This window comes from Schistocerca gregaria, chromosome 1 (assembly GCF_023897955.1).
Source record: "Schistocerca gregaria isolate iqSchGreg1 chromosome 1, iqSchGreg1.2, whole genome shotgun sequence".
In the NCBI taxonomy this organism is placed as follows: domain Eukaryota; kingdom Metazoa; phylum Arthropoda; class Insecta; order Orthoptera; family Acrididae; genus Schistocerca; species Schistocerca gregaria.
This window is the reverse complement of record NC_064920.1, coordinates 79,936,386-79,954,075: the sequence shown is the minus strand read 5'-3', so window position 1 is coordinate 79,954,075 and position 17,690 is coordinate 79,936,386.

The following is a 17,690-nucleotide window of genomic DNA, read 5'->3' as shown; positions in this document are numbered from 1 at the left end:
ATAATAGTGCAATACTTCTTCCTCCCAGTTTGCTCACACATTTTACTACTTTTTTGTGTAGTTTTTGTCTGCCAGAAACTATAATTCACTAGTTTTGTATCATACAAGAGTCATCGTTTCTCCTCCTAGGGGTTATTCGAGACCTCTTAATCCAAACCGCAAGTAACGAGGCATTGGCTACCTTAAGAGAGTCATAGTTACTCGTCCCAATTGCTCACCCAGTCTGCCACTTTTTCTTACTGCGGCCAGTCTGCCAGAAGCGATATGTCACTCGTTGTGTATCTTAAGAGATTCATCGTTACTCCTTCCATAGGTTACTGGTATTCTCTGAGTCAATACCTCTCGTGACGAAAAAGTGGCTATCTTAATAGTGCAATACTTCTTCCTCCGAGTTGCTCACACAGTTTACTACTTTTTGTGTAGTTTTTGTCTGCCAGAAACTATAATTCACTAGCTGTGTATCATAAAAGAGTCATCGTTTCTCCTCCTAGGGGTTATTCGAGGCCTCTTAATGCAAACCGCAAGTAACGAGGCATTGGCTACCTTAAGAGAGTCATAGTTACTCGTCCCAATTGCTCACCCAGTCTGCCACTTTTCCTTACTGCGGCCATTCTGCCAGAAGCGATATGTCACTCGTTGTGTATCTTAAGAGATTCATCGTTACACCTTCCATAGGTTGCTCGTATTCTCTGAGTCAATACCTCTCTTGACGAAAAAGTGGCTATCTTAATAGTGCAATACTTCTTCCTCCGAGTTGCTCACACAGTTTACTACTTTTTGTGTACTTGCCAGTCTGCCAGAAGCGATATGTCACTAGTTGTGTATCATAAAAGAGTCATCGTTTCTCCTCCTAGGGGTTATTCGAGATTTCTTAATCCAAACCGCAAGTAACGAGGCATTGGCTACCTTAAGAGAGTCATAGTTACTCGTCCCAATTGCTCACCCAGTCTGCCACTTTTCCTTACTGCGGCCAGTCTGCCAGAAGCGATATGTCACTCGTTGTGTATCTTAAGAGATTCATCGTTACTATTTCCATAGGTTACTGGTATTCTCTGATTCAATGCCTCTCGTGACGAAAAAGTGGCTATCTTATAGTGCAATACTTCTTCCTCCCATTTGCTCACACAGTTTACTACTTTTTTGTGTAGTTTTTGTCTGCCAGAAACTATAATTCACTAGTTTTGTACCATAAAAGAGTCATCGTTTCTCCTCCTAGGGGTTATTCGAGACCTCTTAATGCAAACCGCAAGTAACGAGGCATTGGCTACCTTAAGAGAGTCATAGTTACTCGTCCCAATTGCTCACCCAGTCTGCCACTTTTTCTTACTGCGGCCAGTCTGCCAGAAGCGATATGTCACTCGTTGTGTATCTTAAGAGATTCATCGTTACTCCTTCCATAGGTTACTGGTATTCTCTGAGTCAATACCTCTCGTGACGAAAAAGTGGCTATCTTAATAGTGCAATACTTCTTCCCCCGAGTTGCTCACACAGTTTACTACATTTTGTGTAGTTTTTGTCTGCCAGAAACTATAATTCACTAGCTGTGTATCATAAAAGAGTCATCGTTTCTCCTCCTAGGGGTTATTCGAGACCTCTTAATGCAAACCACAAGTAACGAGGCATTGGCTACCTTAAGAGAGTCATAGTTACTCGTCCCAATTGCTCATACAGTCTGCCACTTTTCCTTACTGCGGCCAGTCTGCCAGAAGCGATATGTCACTCGTTGTGTATCTTAAGAGATTCATCGTTACTCTTTCCATAGGTTACTGGTATTCTCTGATTCAATGCCTCTCGTGACGAAAAAGTGGCTATCTTAATAGTGCAATACTTCTTCCTCCCAGTTGCTCACACAGTTTACTACTTTTTTGTGTAGTTTTTGTCTGCCAGAAACTATAATTCACTAGTTTTGTATCATAAAAGAGTCATCGTTTCTCCTCCTAGGGGTTATTCGAGACCTCTTAATCCAAACCGCAAGTAACGAGGCATTGGCTACCTTAAGAGAGTCATAGTTACTCGTCCCAATTGCTCACCCAGTCTGTCACTTTTTCTTACTGCGACCAGTCTGCCAGAAGCGATATGTCACTCTTTGTGTATCTTAAGAGATTCATCGTTACTCCTTCCATAGGTTACTGGTATTCTCTGAGTCAATACCTCTCGTGACGAAAAAGTGGCTATCTTAATAGTGCAATACTTCTTCCTCCGAGTTGCTCACACAGTTAACTACTTTTTGTGTAGTTTTTGTCTGCCAGAAACTATAATTCACTAGCTGTGTATCATAAAAGAGTCATCGTTTCTCCTCCTAGGGGTTTTCGAGATTTCTTAATCCAAACCGCAAGTAACGAGGCATTGGCTACCTTAAGAGAGTCATAGTTACTCGTCCCCATTGCTCACCCAGTCTGCCACTTTTTCTTACTGTGGCCAGTCTGCCAGAAGCGATATGTCACTCGTTGTGTATCTTAAGAGATTCATCGTTACTCCTTCCATAGGTTACTCGTATTCTCTGAGTCAATACCTCTCTTGACGAAAAAGTGGCTATCTTAATAGTGCAATACTTCTTCCTCCGAGTTGCTCACACAGTTTACTACTTTTTGTGTACTTGCCAGTCTGCCAGAAGCGATATGTCACTAGTTGTGTATCATAAAAGAGTCATCGTTTCTCCTCCTAGGGGTTATTCGAGATTTCTTAATCCAAACCGCAAGTAACGAGGCATTGGCTACCTTAAGAGAGTCATAGTTACTCGTCCCAATTGCTCACCCAGTCTGCCACTTTTCCTTACTGCGGCCAGTCTGCCAGAAGCGATATGTCACTCGTTGTGTATCTTAAGAGATTCATCGTTGCTCTTTCCATAGGTTACTGGTATTCTCTGATTCAATGCCTCTCGTGACGAAAAAGTGGCTATCTTATAGTGCAATACTTCTTCCTCCCATTTGCGCACACAGTTTACTACTTTTTTGTGTAGTTTTTGTCTGCCAGAAACTATAATTCACTAGTTTTGTATCATAAAAGAGTCATCGTTTCTCCTCCTAGGGGTTATTCGAGACCTCTTAATCCAAACCGCAAGTAACGAGGCATTGGCTACCTTAAGAGAGTCATAGTTACTCGTCCCAATTGCTCACCCCGTCTGTCACTTTTTCTTACTGCGACCAGTCTGCCAGAAGCGATATGTCACTCGTTGTGTATCTTAAGAGATTCATCGTTACTCCTTCCATAGGTTACTGGTATTCTCTGAGTCAATACCTCTCGTGACGAAAAAGTGGCTATCTTAATAGTGCAATACTTCTTCCTCCGAGTTGCTCACACAGTTAACTACTTTTTGTGTAGTTTTTGTCTGCCAGAAACTATAATTCACTAGCTGTGTATAATAAAAGAGTCATCGTTTCTCCTCCTAGGGGTTTTCGAGATTTCTTAATCCAAACCGCAAGTAACGAGGCATTGGCTACCTTAAGAGAGTCATAGTTACTCGTCCCCATTGCTCACCCAGTCTGCCACTTTTTCTTACTGTGGCCAGTCTGCCAGAAGCGATATGTCACTCGTTGTGTATCTTAAGAGATTCATCGTTACCCCTTCCATAGGTTACTCGTATTCTCTGAGTCAATACCTCTCTTGACGAAAAAGTGGCTATCTTAATAGTGCAATACTTCTTCCTCCGAGTTGCTCACACAGTTTACTACTTTTTGTGTACTAGCCAGTCTGCCAGAAGCGATATGTCACTAGTTGTGTATCATAAAAGAGTCATCGTTTCTCCTCCTAGGGGTTATTCGAGATTTCTTAATCCAAACCGCAAGTAACGAGGCATTGGCTACCTTAAGAGAGTCATAGTTACTCGTCCCAATTGCTCACCCAGTCTGCCACTTTTCCTTACTGCGGCCAGTCTGCCAGAAGCGATATGTCACTCGTTGTGTATCTTAAGAGATTCATCGTTACTCTTTCCATAGGTTACTGGTATTCTCTGATTCAATGCCTCTCGTGACGAAAAAGTGGCTATCTTATAGTGCAATACTTCTTCCTCCCATTTGCTCACACAGTTTACTACTTTTTTGTGTAGTTTTTGTCTGCCAGAAACTATAATTCACTAGTTTTGTATCATAAAAGAGTCATCGTTTCTCCTCCTAGGGGTTATTCGAGACCTCTTAATGCAAACCGCAAGTAACAAGGCATTGGCTACCTTAAGAGAGTCATAGTTACTCGTCCCAATTGCTCACCCAGTCTGCCACTTTTCCTTACTGCGGCCAGTCTGCCAGAAGCGATATGTCACTCGTTGTGTATCTTAAGAGATTAATCGTTACTCTTTCCATAGGTTACTGGTATTCTCTGATTCAATGCCTCTCGTGACGAAAAAGTGGCTACCTTAATAGTGCAATACTTCTTCCTCCCAGTTGCTCACACAGTTTACTACTTTTTTGTGTAGTTTTTGTCTGCCAGAAACTATAATTCACTAGTTTTGTATCATAAAAGAGTCATCGTTTCTCCTCCTAGGGGTTATTCGAGACCTCTTAATGCAAACGTCAAGTAACGAGGCATTGGCTACCTTAAGAGAGTCATAGTTACTCGTCCCAATTGCTCACCCAGTCTGCCACTTTTCCTTACTGCGGCCAGTCTGCCAGATGCGATATGTCACTCGTTGTGTATCTTAAGAGATTCATCGTTACTCTTTCCATAGGTTACTGGTATTCTCTGATTCAATGCCTCTCGTGACGAAAAAGTGGCTATCTTAATAGTGCAATACTTCTTCCTCCCAGTTTGCTCACACATTTTACTACTTTTTTGTGTAGTTTTTGTCTGCCAGAAACTATAATTCACTAGTTTTGTATCATAAAAGAGTCATCGTTTCTCCTCCTAGGGGTTATTCGAGACCTCTTAATCCAAACCGCAAGTAACGAGGCATTGGCTACCTTAAGAGAGTCATAGTTACTCGTCCCAATTGCTCACCCAGTCTGCCACTTTTTCTTACTGCGGCCAGTCTGCCAGAAGCGATATGTCACTCGTTGTGTATCTTAAGAGATTCATCGTTACTCCTTCCATAGGTTACTGGTATTCTCTGAGTCAATACCTCTCGTGACGAAAAAGTGGCTATCTTAATAGTGCAATACTTCTTCCTCCGAGTTGCTCACACATTTTACTACTTTTTGTGTAGTTTTTGTCTGCCAGAAACTATAATTCACTAGCTGTGTATCATAAAAGAGTCATCGTTTCTCCTCCTAGGGGTTATTCGAGACCTCTTAATGCAAACGTCAAGTAACGAGGCATTGGCTACCTTAAGAGAGTCATAGTTACTCGTCCCAATTGCTCACCCAGTCTGCCACTTTTCCTTACTGCGGCCAGTCTGCCAGATGCGATATGTCACTCGTTGTGTATCTTAAGAGATTCATCGTTACTCTTTCCATAGGTTACTGGTATTCTCTGATTCAATGCCTCTCGTGACGAAAAAGTGGCTACCTTAATAGTGCAATACTTCTTCCTCCCAGTTGCTCACACAGTTTACTACTTTTTTGTGTAGTTTTTGTCTGCCAGAAACTATAATTCACTAGTTTTGTATCATAAAAGAGTCATCGTTTCTCCTCCTAGGGGTTATTCGAGACCGCTTAATGCAAACGTCAAGTAACGAGGCATTGGCTACCTTAAGAGAGTCATAGTTACTCGTCCCAATTGCTCACCCAGTCTGCCACTTTTCCTTACTGCGGCCAGTCTGCCAGAAGCGATATGTCACTCGTTGTGTATCTTAAGAGATTCATCGTTACTCTTTCCATAGGTTACTGGTATTCTCTGATTCAATGCCTCTCGTGACGAAAAAGTGGCTATCTTAATAGTGCAATACTTCTTCCTCCCAGTTTGCTCACACATTTTACTACTTTTTTGTGTAGTTTTTGTCTGCCAGAAACTATAATTCAGTAGTTTTGTATCATAAAAGAGTCATCGTTTCTCCTCCTAGGGGTTATTCGATACCTCTTAATCCAAACCGCAAGTAACGAGGCATTGGCTACCTTAAGAGAGTCATAGTTACTCGTCCCAATTGCTCACCCAGTCTGCCACTTTTTCTTACTGCGGCCAGTCTGCCAGAAGCGATATGTCACTCGTTGTGTATCTTAAGAGATTCATCGTTACTCCTTCCATAGGTTACTGGTATTCTCTGAGTCAATACCTCTCGTGACGAAAAAGTGGCTATCTTAATAGTGCAATACTTCTTCCTCCGAGTTGCTCACACAGTTTACTACTTTTTGTGTAGTTTTTGTCTGCCAGAAACTATAATTCACTAGCTGTGTATCATAAAAGAGTCATCGTTTCTCCTCCTAGGGGTTATTCGAGACCTCTTAATGCAAACCGCAAGTAACGAGGCATTGGCTACCTTAAGAGAGTCATAGTTACTCGTCCCAATTGCTCCTACAGTCTGCCACTTTTCCTTACTGCGGCCAGTCTGCCAGAAGCGATATGTCACTCGTTGTGTATCTTAAGAGATTCATCGTTACTCTTTCCATAGGTTACTGGTATTCTCTGATCAAATGCCTCTCGTGACGAAAAAGTGGCTATCTTAATAGTGCAATACTTCTTCCTCCCAGTTGCTCACACAGTTTACTACTTTTTTGTGTAGTTTTTGTCTGCCAGAAACTATAATTCGCTAGTTTTGTATCATAAAAGAGTCATCGTTTCTCCTCCTAGGGGTTATTCGAGACCTCTTAATCCAAACCGCAAGTAACGAGGCATTGGCTACCTTAAGAGAGTCATAGTTACTCGTCCCAATTGCTCACCCAGACTGCCACTTTTTCTTACTGCGACCAGTCTGCCAGAAGCGATATGTCACTCGTTGTGTATCTTAAGAGATTCATCGTTAGTCCTTCCATAGGTTACTGGTATTCTCTGAGTCAATACCTCTCGTGACGAAAAAGTGGCTATCTTAATAGTGCAATACTTCTTCCTCCGAGTTGCTCACACAGTTTACTACTTTTTGTGTACTTGCCAGTCTGCCAGAAGCGATATGTCACTAGTTGTGTATCATAAAAGAGTCATCGTTTCTCCTCCTAGGGGTTATTCGAGATTTCTTAATCCAAACCGCAAGTAACGAGGCATTGGCTACCTTAAGAGAGTCATAGTTACTCGTCCCAATTGCTCACCCAGTCTGCCACTTTTTCTTACTGCGGCCAGTCTGCCAGAAGCGATATGTCACTCGTTGTGTATCTTAAGAGATTCATCGTTACTGCTTCCATAGGTTACTGGTATTCTCTGAGTCAATACCTCTCGTGACGAAAAAGTGGCTATCTTAATAGTGCAATACTTCTTCCTCCGAGTTGCTCACACAGTTTACTACTTTTTGTGTAGTTTTTGTCTGCCAGAAACTATAATTCACTAGTTGTGTATCATTAAAGAGTCATCGTTTCTCCTCCTAGGGGTTTTCGAGATTTCTTAATGCAAACCGCAAGTAACGAGGCATTGGCTACCTTAAGAGAGTCATAGTTACTCGTCCCAATTGCTCACCCAGTCTGCCACTTTTCCTTACTGCGGCCAGTCTGCCAGAAGCGATATGTCACTCGTTGTGTATCTTAAGAGATTCATCGTTACTCTTTCCATAGGTTACTGGTATTCTCTGATTCAATGCCTCTCGTGACGAAAAAGTGGCTACCTTAATAGTGCAATACTTCTTCCTCCCAGTTGCTCACACAGTTTACTACTTTTTTGTGTAGTTTTTGTCTGCCAGAAACTATAATTCACTAGTTTTGTATCATAAAAGAGTCATCGTTTCTCCTCCTAGGGGTTATTCGAGACCTCTTAATGCAAACGTCAAGTAACGAGGCATTGGCTACCTTAAGAGAGTCATAGTTACTCGTCCCAATTGCTCACCCAGTCTGCCACTTTTCCTTACTGCGGCCAGTCTGCCAGAAGCGATATGTCACTCGTTGTGTATCTTAAGAGATTCATCGTTACTCTTTCCATAGGTTACTGGTATTCTCTGATTCAATGCCTCTCGTGACGAAAAAGTGGCTATCTTAATAGTGCAATACTTCTTCCTCCCAGTTTGCTCACACATTTTACTACTTTTTTGTGTAGTTTTTGTCTGCCAGAAACTATAATTCACTAGTTTTGTATCATAAAAGAGTCATCGTTTCTCCTCCTAGGGGTTATTCGAGACCTCTTAATCCAAACCGCAAGTAACGAGGCATTGGCTACCTTAAGAGAGTCATAGTTACTCGTCCCAATTGCTCACCCAGTCTGCCACTTTTTCTTACTGCGGCCAGTCTGCCAGAAGCGATATGTCACTCGTTGTGTATCTTAAGAGATTCATCGTTACTCCTTCCATAGGTTACTGGTATTCTCTGAGTCAATACCTCTCGTGACGAAAAAGTGGCTATCTTAATAGTGCAATACTTCTTCCTCCGAGTTGCTCACACAGTTTACTACTTTTTGTGTAGTTTTTGTCTGCCAGAAACTATAATTCACTAGCTGTGTATCATAAAAGAGTCATCGTTTCTCCTCCTAGGGGTTATTCGAGACCTCTTAATGCAAACCGCAAGTAACGAGGCGTTGGCTACCTTAAGAGAGTCATAGTTACTCGTCCCAATTGCTCCTACAGTCTGCCACTTTTTCTTACTGCGGCCAGTCTGCCAGAAGCGATATGTCACTCGTTGTGTATCTTAAGAGATTCATCGTTACTCTTTCCATAGGTTACTGGTATTCTCTGATTCAATGCCTCTCGTGACGAAAAAGTGGCTATCTTAATAGTGCAATACTTCTTCCTCCCAGTTTGCTCACACATTTTACTACTTTTTTGTGTAGTTTTTGTCTGCCAGAAACTATAATTCACTAGTTTTGTATCATAAAAGAGTCATCGTTTCTCCTCCTAGGGGTTATTCGAGACCTCTTAATCCAAACCGCAAGTAACGAGGCATTGGCTACCTTAAGAGAGTCATAGTTACTCGTCCCAATTGCTCACCCAGTCTGCCACTTTTTCTTACTGCGGCCAGTCTGCCAGAAGCGATATGTCACTCGTTGTGTATCTTAAGAGATTCATCGTTACTCCTTCCATAGGTTACTGGTATTCTCTGAGTCAATACCTCTCGTGACGAAAAAGTGGCTATCTTAATAGTGCAATACTTCTTCCTCCGAGTTGCTCACACAGTTTACTACTTTTTGTGTAGTTTTTGTCTGCCAGAAACTATAATTCACTAGCTGTGTATCATAAAAGAGTCATCGTTTCTCCTCCTAGGGGTTATTCGAGACCTCTTAATGCAAACCGCAAGTAACGAGGCATTGGCTACCTTAAGAGAGTCATAGTTACTCGTCCCAATTGCTCCTACAGTCTGCCACTTTTCCTTACTGCGGCCAGTCTGCCAGAAGCGATATGTCACTCGTTGTGTATCTTAAGAGATTCATCGTTACTCTTTCCATAGGTTACTGGTATTCTCTGATTCAATGCCTCTCGTGACGAAAAAGTGGCTATCTTAGTAGTGCAATACTTCTTCCTCCCAGTTTGCTCACACATTTTACTACTTTTTTGTGTAGTTTTTGTCTGCCAGAAACTATAATTCACTAGTTTTGTATCATAAAAGAGTCATCGTTTCTCCTCCTAGGGGTTATTCGAGATTTCTTAATCCAAACCGCAAGTAACGAGGCATTGGCTACCTTAAGAGAGTCATAGTTACTCGTCCCAATTGCTCACCCAGTCTGCCACTTTTTCTTACTGTGGCCAGTCTGCCAGAAGCGATATGTCACTCGTTGTGTATCTTAAGAGATTCATCGTTACTCCTTCCATAGGTTACTGGTATTCTCTGAGTCAATACCTCTCTTGACGAAAAAGTGGCTATCTTAATAGTGCAATACTTCTTCCTCCGAGTTGCTCACACAGTTTACTACTTTTTGTGTACTTGCCAGTCTGCCAGAAGCGATATGTCACTAGTTGTGTATCATAAAAGAGTCATCGTTTCTCCTCCTAGGGGTTATTCGAGATTTCTTAATCCAAACCGCAAGTAACGAGGCATTGGCTACCTTAAGAGAGTCATAGTTACTCGTCCCAATTGCTCACCCAGTCTGCCACTTTTTCTTACTGCGGCCAGTCTGCCAGAAGCGATATGTCACTCGTTGTGTATCTTAAGAGATTCATCGTTACTCCTTCCATAGGTTACTGGTATTCTCTGAGTCAATACCTCTCGTGACGAAAAAGTGGCTATCTTAATAGTGCAATACTTCTTCCTCCGAGTTGCTCACACAGTTTACTACTTTTTGTGTAGTTTTTGTCTGCCAGAAACTATAATTCACTAGTTGTGTATCATTAAAGAGTCATCGTTTCTCCTCCTAGGGGTTTTCGAGATTTCTTAATGCAAACCGCAAGTAACGAGGCATTGGCTACCTTAAGAGAGTCATAGTTACTCGTCCCAATTGCTCACCCAGTCTGCCACTTTTCCTTACTGCGGCCAGTCTGCCAGAAGCGATATGTCACTCGTTGTGTATCTTAAGAGATTCATCGTTACTCTTTCCATAGGTTACTGGTATTCTGTGATTCAATGCCTCTCGTGACGAAAAAGTGGCAACCTTAATAGTGCAATACTTCTTCCTCCCAGTTGCTCACACAGTTTACTACTTTTTTGTGTAGTTTTTGTCTGCCAGAAACTATAATTCACTAGTTTTGTATCATAAAAGAGTCATCGTTTCTCCTCCTAGGGGTTATTCGAGACCTCTTAATGCAAACGTCAAGTAACGAGGCATTGGCTACCTTAAGAGAGTCATAGTTACTCGTCCCAATTGCTCACCCAGTCTGCCACTTTTCCTTACTGCGGCCAGTCTGCCAGAAGCGATATGTCACTCGTTGTGTATCTTAAGAGATTCATCGTTACTCTTTCCATGGGTTACTGGTATTCTCTGAGTCAAAACCTCTCGTGACGAAAAAGTGGCTATCTTAATAGTGCAATACTTCTTCCTCCGAGTTGCTCACACAGTTTACTACTTTTTGTGTAGTTTTTGTCTGCCAGAAACTATAATTCACTAGCTGTGTATCATAAAAGAGTCATCGTTTCTCCTCCTAGGGGTTATTCGAGACCTCTTAATGCAAACCGCAAGTAACGAGGCGTTGGCTACCTTAAGAGAGTAATAGTTACTCGACCCAATTGCTCACCCAGTCTGCCACTTTTTCTTACTGCGGCCAGTCTGCCAGAAGCGATATGTCACTCGTTGTGTATCTTAAGAGATTCATCGTTACTCTTTCCATAGGTTACTGGTATTCTCTGATTCAATGCCTCTCGTGACGAAAAAGTGGCTATCTTAATAGTGCAATACTTCTTCCTCCCAGTTTGCTCACACATTTTACTACTTTTTTGTGTAGTTTTTGTCTGCCAGAAACTATAATTCACTAGTTGTGTATCATAAAAGAGTCATCGTTTCTCCTCCTAGGGGTTATTCGAGACCTCTTAATCCAAACCGCAAGTAACGAGGCATTGGCTACCTTAAGAGAGTCATAGTTACTCGTCCCAATTGCTCACCCAGTCTGCCACTTTTTCTTACTGCGACCAGTCTGCCAGAAGCGATATGTCACTCGTTGTGTATCTTAAGAGATTCATCGTTACTCCTTCCATAGGTTACTGGTATTCTCTGAGTCAATACCTCTCGTGACGAAAAAGTGGCTATCTTAATAGTGCAATACTTCTTCCTCCGAGTTGCTCACACAGTTTACTACTTTTTGTGTAGTTTTTGTCTGCCAGAAACTATAATTCACTAGCTGTGTATCATAAAAGAGTCATCGTTTCTCCTCCTAGGGGTTTTCGAGATTTCTTAATCCAAACCGCAAGTAACGAGGCATTGGCTACCTTAAGAGAGTCATAGTTACTCGTCATCATTGCTCACCCAGTCTGCCACTTTTTCTTACTGTGGCCAGTCTGCCAGAAGCGATATGTCACTCGTTGTGTATCTTAAGAGATTCATCGTTACTCCTTCCATAGGTTACTGGTATTCTCTGAGTCAATACCTCTCTTGACGAAAAAGTGGCTATCTTAATAGTGCAATACTTCTTCCTCCGAGTTGCTCACACAGTTTACTACTTTTTGTGTACTTGCCAGTCTGCCAGAAGCGATATGTCACTAGTTGTGTATCATAAAAGAGTCATCGTTTCTCCTCCTAGGGGTTATTCGAGATTTCTTAATCCAAACCGCAAGTAACGAGGCATTGGCTACCTTAAGAGAGTCATAGTTACTCGTCCCAATTGCTCACCCAGTCTGCCACTTTTTCTTACTGCGGCCAGTCTGCCAGAAGCGATATGTCACTCGTTGTGTATCTTAAGAGATTCATCGTTACTCCTTCCATAGGTTACTGGTATTCTCTGAGTCAATACCTCTCGTGACGAAAAAGTGGCTATCTTAATAGTGCAATACTTCTTCCTCCGAGTTGCTCACACAGTTTACTACTTTTTGTGTAGTTTTTGTCTGCCAGAAACTATAATTCACTAGTTGTGTATCATTAAAGAGTCATCGTTTCTCCTCCTAGGGGTTTTCGAGATTTCTTAATGCAAACCGCAAGTAACGAGGCATTGGCTACCTTAAGAGAGTCATAGTTACTCGTCCCAATTGCTCACCCAGTCTGCCACTTTTCCTTACTGCGGCCAGTCTGCCAGAAGCGATATGTCACTCGTTGTGTATCTTAAGAGATTCATCGTTACTCTTTCCATAGGTTACTGGTATTCTCTGATTCAATGCCTCTCGTGACGAAAAAGTGGCTACCTTAATAGTGCAATACTTCTTCCTCCCAGTTGCTCACACAGTTTACTACTTTTTTGTGTAGTTTTTGTCTGCCAGAAACTATAATTCACTAGTTTTGTATCATAAAAGAGTCATCGTTTCTCCTCCTAGGGGTTATTCGAGACCTCTTAATGCAAACGTCAAGTAACGAGGCATTGGCTACCTTAAGAGAGTCATAGTTACTCGTCCCAATTGCTCACCCAGTCTGCCACTTTTCCTTACTGCGGCCAGTCTGCCAGAAGCGATATGTCACTCGTTGTGTATCTTAAGAGATTCATCGTTACTCTTTCCATAGGTTACTGGTATTCTCTGATTCAATGCCTCTCGTGACGAAAAAGTGGCTATCTTAATAGTGCAATACTTCTTCCTCCCAGTTTGCTCACACATTTTACTACTTTTTTGTGTAGTTTTTGTCTGCCAGAAACTATAATTCACTAGTTTTGTATCATAAAAGAGTCATCGTTTCTCCTCCTAGGGGTTATTCGAGACCTCTTAATCCAAACCGCAAGTAACGAGGCATTGGCTACCTTAAGAGAGTCATAGTTACTCGTCCCAATTGCTCACCCAGTCTGCCACTTTTTCTTACTGCGGCCAGTCTGCCAGAAGCGATATGTCACTCGTTGTGTATCTTAAGAGATTCATCGTTACTCCTTCCATAGGTTACTGGTATTCTCTGAGTCAATACCTCTCGTGACGAAAAAGTGGCTATCTTAATAGTGCAATACTTCTTCCTCCGAGTTGCTCACACAGTTTACTACTTTTTGTGTAGTTTTTGTCTGCCAGAAACTATAATTCACTAGCTGTGTATCATAAAAGAGTCATCGTTTCTCCTCCTAGGGGTTATTCGAGACCTCTTAATGCAAACCGCAAGTAACGAGGCGTTGGCTACCTTAAGAGAGTCATAGTTACTCGTCCCAATTGCTCCTACAGTCTGCCACTTTTCCTTACTGCGGCCAGTCTGCCAGAAGCGATATGTCACTCGTTGTGTATCTTAAGAGATTCATCGTTACTCTTTCCATAGGTTACTGGTATTCTCTGATTCAATGCCTCTCGTGACGAAAAAGTGGCTATCTTATAGTGCAATACTTCTTCCTCCCATTTGCTCACACAGTTTACTACTTTTTTGTGTAGTTTTTGTCTGCCAGAAACTATAATTCACTAGTTTTGTATCATAAAAGAGTCATCGTTTCTCCTCCTAGGGGTTATTCGAGACCTCTTAATGCAAACCGCAAGTAACGTGGCATTGGCTACCTTAAGAGAGTCATAGTTACTCGTCCCAATTGCTCACCCAGTCTGCCACTTTTCCTTACTGCGGCCAGTCTGCCAGAAGCGATATGTCACTCGTTGTGTATCTTAAGAGATTCATCGTTACTCCTTCCATAGGTTACTGGTATTCTCTGAGTCAATACCTCTCTTGACGAAAAAGTGGCTATCTTAATAGTGCACTACTTCTTCCTCCGAGTTGCTCACACAGTTTACTACTTTTTGTGTACTTGCCAGTCTGCCAGAAGCGATATGTCACTAGTTGTGTATCATAAAAGAGTCATCGTTTCTCCTCCTAGGGGTTATTCGAGATTTCTTAATCCAAACCGCAAGTAACGAGGCATTGGCTACCTTAAGAGAGTCATAGTTACTCGTCCCAATTGCTCACCCAGTCTGCCACTTTTTCTTACTGCGGCCAATCTGCCAGAAGCGATATGTCACTCGTTGTGTATCTTAAGAGATTCATCGTTACTCCTTCCATAGGTTACTGGTATTCTCTGAGTCAATACCTCTCGTGACGAAAAAGTGGCTATCTTAATAGTGCAATACTTCTTCCTCCGAGTTGCTCACACAGTTTACTACTTTTTGTGTAGTTTTTGTCTGCCAGAAACTATAATTCACTAGTTGTGTATCATTAAAGAGTCATCGTTTCTCCTCCTAGGGGTTTTCGAGATTTCTTAATGCAAACCGCAAGTAACGAGGCATTGGCTACCTTAAGAGAGTCATAGTTACTCGTCCCAATTGCTCACCCAGTCTGCCACTTTTCCTTACTGCGGCCAGTCTGCCAGAAGCGATATGTCACTCGTTGTGTATCTTAAGAGATTCATCGTTACTCTTTCCATAGGTTACTGGTATTCTCTGATTCAATGCCTCTCGTGACGAAAAAGTGGCTAACTTAATAGTGCAATACTTCTTCCTCCCAGTTGCTCACACAGTTTACTACTTTTTTGTGTAGTTTTTGTCTGCCAGAAACTATAATTCACTAGTTTTGTATCATAAAAGAGTCATCGTTTCTCCTCCTAGGGGTTATTCGAGACCTCTTAATGCAAACGTCAAGTAACGAGGCATTGGCTACCTTAAGAGAGTCATAGTTACTCGTCCCAATTGCTCACCCAGTCTGCCACTTTTCCTTACTGCGGCCAGTCTGCCAGAAGCGATATGTCACTCGTTGTGTATCTTAAGAGATTCATCGTTACTCTTTCCATAGGTTACTGGTATTCTCTGATTCAATGCCTCTCGTGACGAAAAAGTGGCTATCTTAATAGTGCAATACTTCTTCCTCCCAGTTTGCTCACATATTTTACTACTTTTTTGTGTAGTTTTTGTCTGCCAGAAACTATAATTCACTAGTTTTGTATCATAAAAGAGTCATCGTTTCTCCTCCTAGGGGTTATTCGAGACCTCTTAATCCAAACCGCAAGTAACGAGGCATTGGCTACCTTAAGAGAGTCATAGTTACTCGTCCCAATTGCTCACCCAGTCTGCCACTTTTTCTTACTGCGGCCAGTCTGCCAGAAGCGATATGTCACTCGTTGTGTATCTTAAGAGATTCATCGTTACTCCTTCCATAGGTTACTGGTATTCTCTGAGTCAATACCTCTCGTGACGAAAAAGTGGCTATCTTAATAGTGCAATACTTCTTCCTCCGAGTTGCTCACACAGTTTACTACATTTTGTGTAGTTTTTGTCTGCCAGAAACTATAATTCACTAGCTGTGTATCATAAAAGAGTCATCGTTTCTCCTCCTAGGGGTTATTCGAGACCTCTTAATGCAAACCGCAAGTAACGAGGCATTGGCTACCTTAAGAGAGTCATAGTTACTCGTCCCAATTGCTCCTACAGTCTGCCACTTTTCCTTACTGCGGCCAGTCTGCCAGAAGCGATATGTCACTCGTTGTGTATCTTAAGAGATTCATCGTTACTCTTTCCATAGGTTACTGGTATTCTCTGATTCAATGCCTCTCGTGACGAAAAAGTGGCTATCTTATAGTGCAATACTTCTTCCTCCCATTTGCTCACACAGTTTACTACTTTTTTGTGTAGTTTTTGTCTGCCAGAAACTATAATTCACTAGTTTTGTATCATAAAAGAGTCATCGTTTCTCCTCCTAGGGGTTATTCGAGACCTCTTAATGCAAACCGCAAGTAACGTGGCATTGGCTACCTTAAGAGAGTCATAGTTACTCGTCCCAATTGCTCACCCAGTCTGCCACTTTTCCTTACTGCGGCCAGTCTGCCAGAAGCGATATGTCACTCGTTGTGTATCTTAAGAGATTCATCGTTACTCCTTCCATAGGTTACTGGTATTCTCTGAGTCAATACCTCTCTTGACGAAAAAGTGGCTATCTTAATAGTGCACTACTTCTTCCTCCGAGTTGCTCACACAGTTTACTACTTTTTGTGTACTTGCCAGTCTGCCAGAAGCGATATGTCACTAGTTGTGTATCATAAAAGAGTCATCGTTTCTCCTCCTAGGGGTTATTCGAGATTTCTTAATCCAAACCGCAAGTAACGAGGCATTGGCTACCTTAAGAGAGTCATAGTTACTCGTCCCAATTGCTCACCCAGTCTGCCACTTTTTCTTACTGCGGCCAGTCTGCCAGAAGCGATATGTCACTCGTTGTGTATCTTAAGAGATTCATCGTTACTCCTTCCATAGGTTACTGGTATTCTCTGATTCAATGCCTCTCGTGACGAAAAAGTGGCTAACTTAATAGTGCAATACTTCTTCCTCCCAGTTGCTCACACAGTTTACTACTTTTTTGTGTAGTTTTTGTCTGCCAGAAACTATAATTCACTAGTTTTGTATCATAAAAGAGTCATCGTTTCTCCTCCTAGGGGTTATTCGAGACCTCTTAATGCAAACGTCAAGTAACGAGGCATTGGCTACCTTAAGAGAGTCATAGTTACTCGTCCCAATTGCTCACCCAGTCTGCCACTTTTCCTTACTGCGGCCAGTCTGCCAGAAGCGATATGTCACTCGTTGTGTATCTTAAGAGATTCATCGTTACTCTTTCCATAGGTTACTGGTATTCTCTGATTCAATGCCTCTCGTGACGAAAAAGTGGCTAACTTAATAGTGCAATACTTCTTCCTCCCAGTTTGCTCACACATTTTACTACTTTTTTGTGTAGTTTTTGTCTGCCAGAAACTATAATTCACTAGTTTTGTATCATAAAAGAGTCATCGTTTCTCCTCCTAGGGGTTATTCGAGACCTCTTAATCCAAACCGCAAGTAACGAGGCATTGGCTACCTTAAGAGAGTCATAGTTACTCGTCCCAATTGCTCACCCAGTCTGCCACTTTTTCTTACTGCGGCCAGTCTGCCAGAAGCGATATGTCACTCGTTGTGTATCTTAAGAGATTCATCGTTACTCCTTCCATAGGTTACTGGTATTCTCTGAGTCAATACCTCTCGTGACGAAAAAGTGGCTATCTTAATAGTGCAATACTTCTTCCTCCGAGTTGCTCACACAGTTTACTACATTTTGTGTAGTTTTTGTCTGCCAGAAACTATAATTCACTAGCTGTGTATCATAAAAGAGTCATCGTTTCTCCTCCTAGGGGTTATTCGAGACCTCTTAATGCAAACCGCAAGTAACGAGGCATTGGCTACCTTAAGAGAGTCATAGTTACTCGTCCCAATTGCTCCTACAATCTGCCACTTTTCCTTACTGCGGCCAGTCTGCCAGAAGCGATATGTCACTCGTTGTGTATCTTA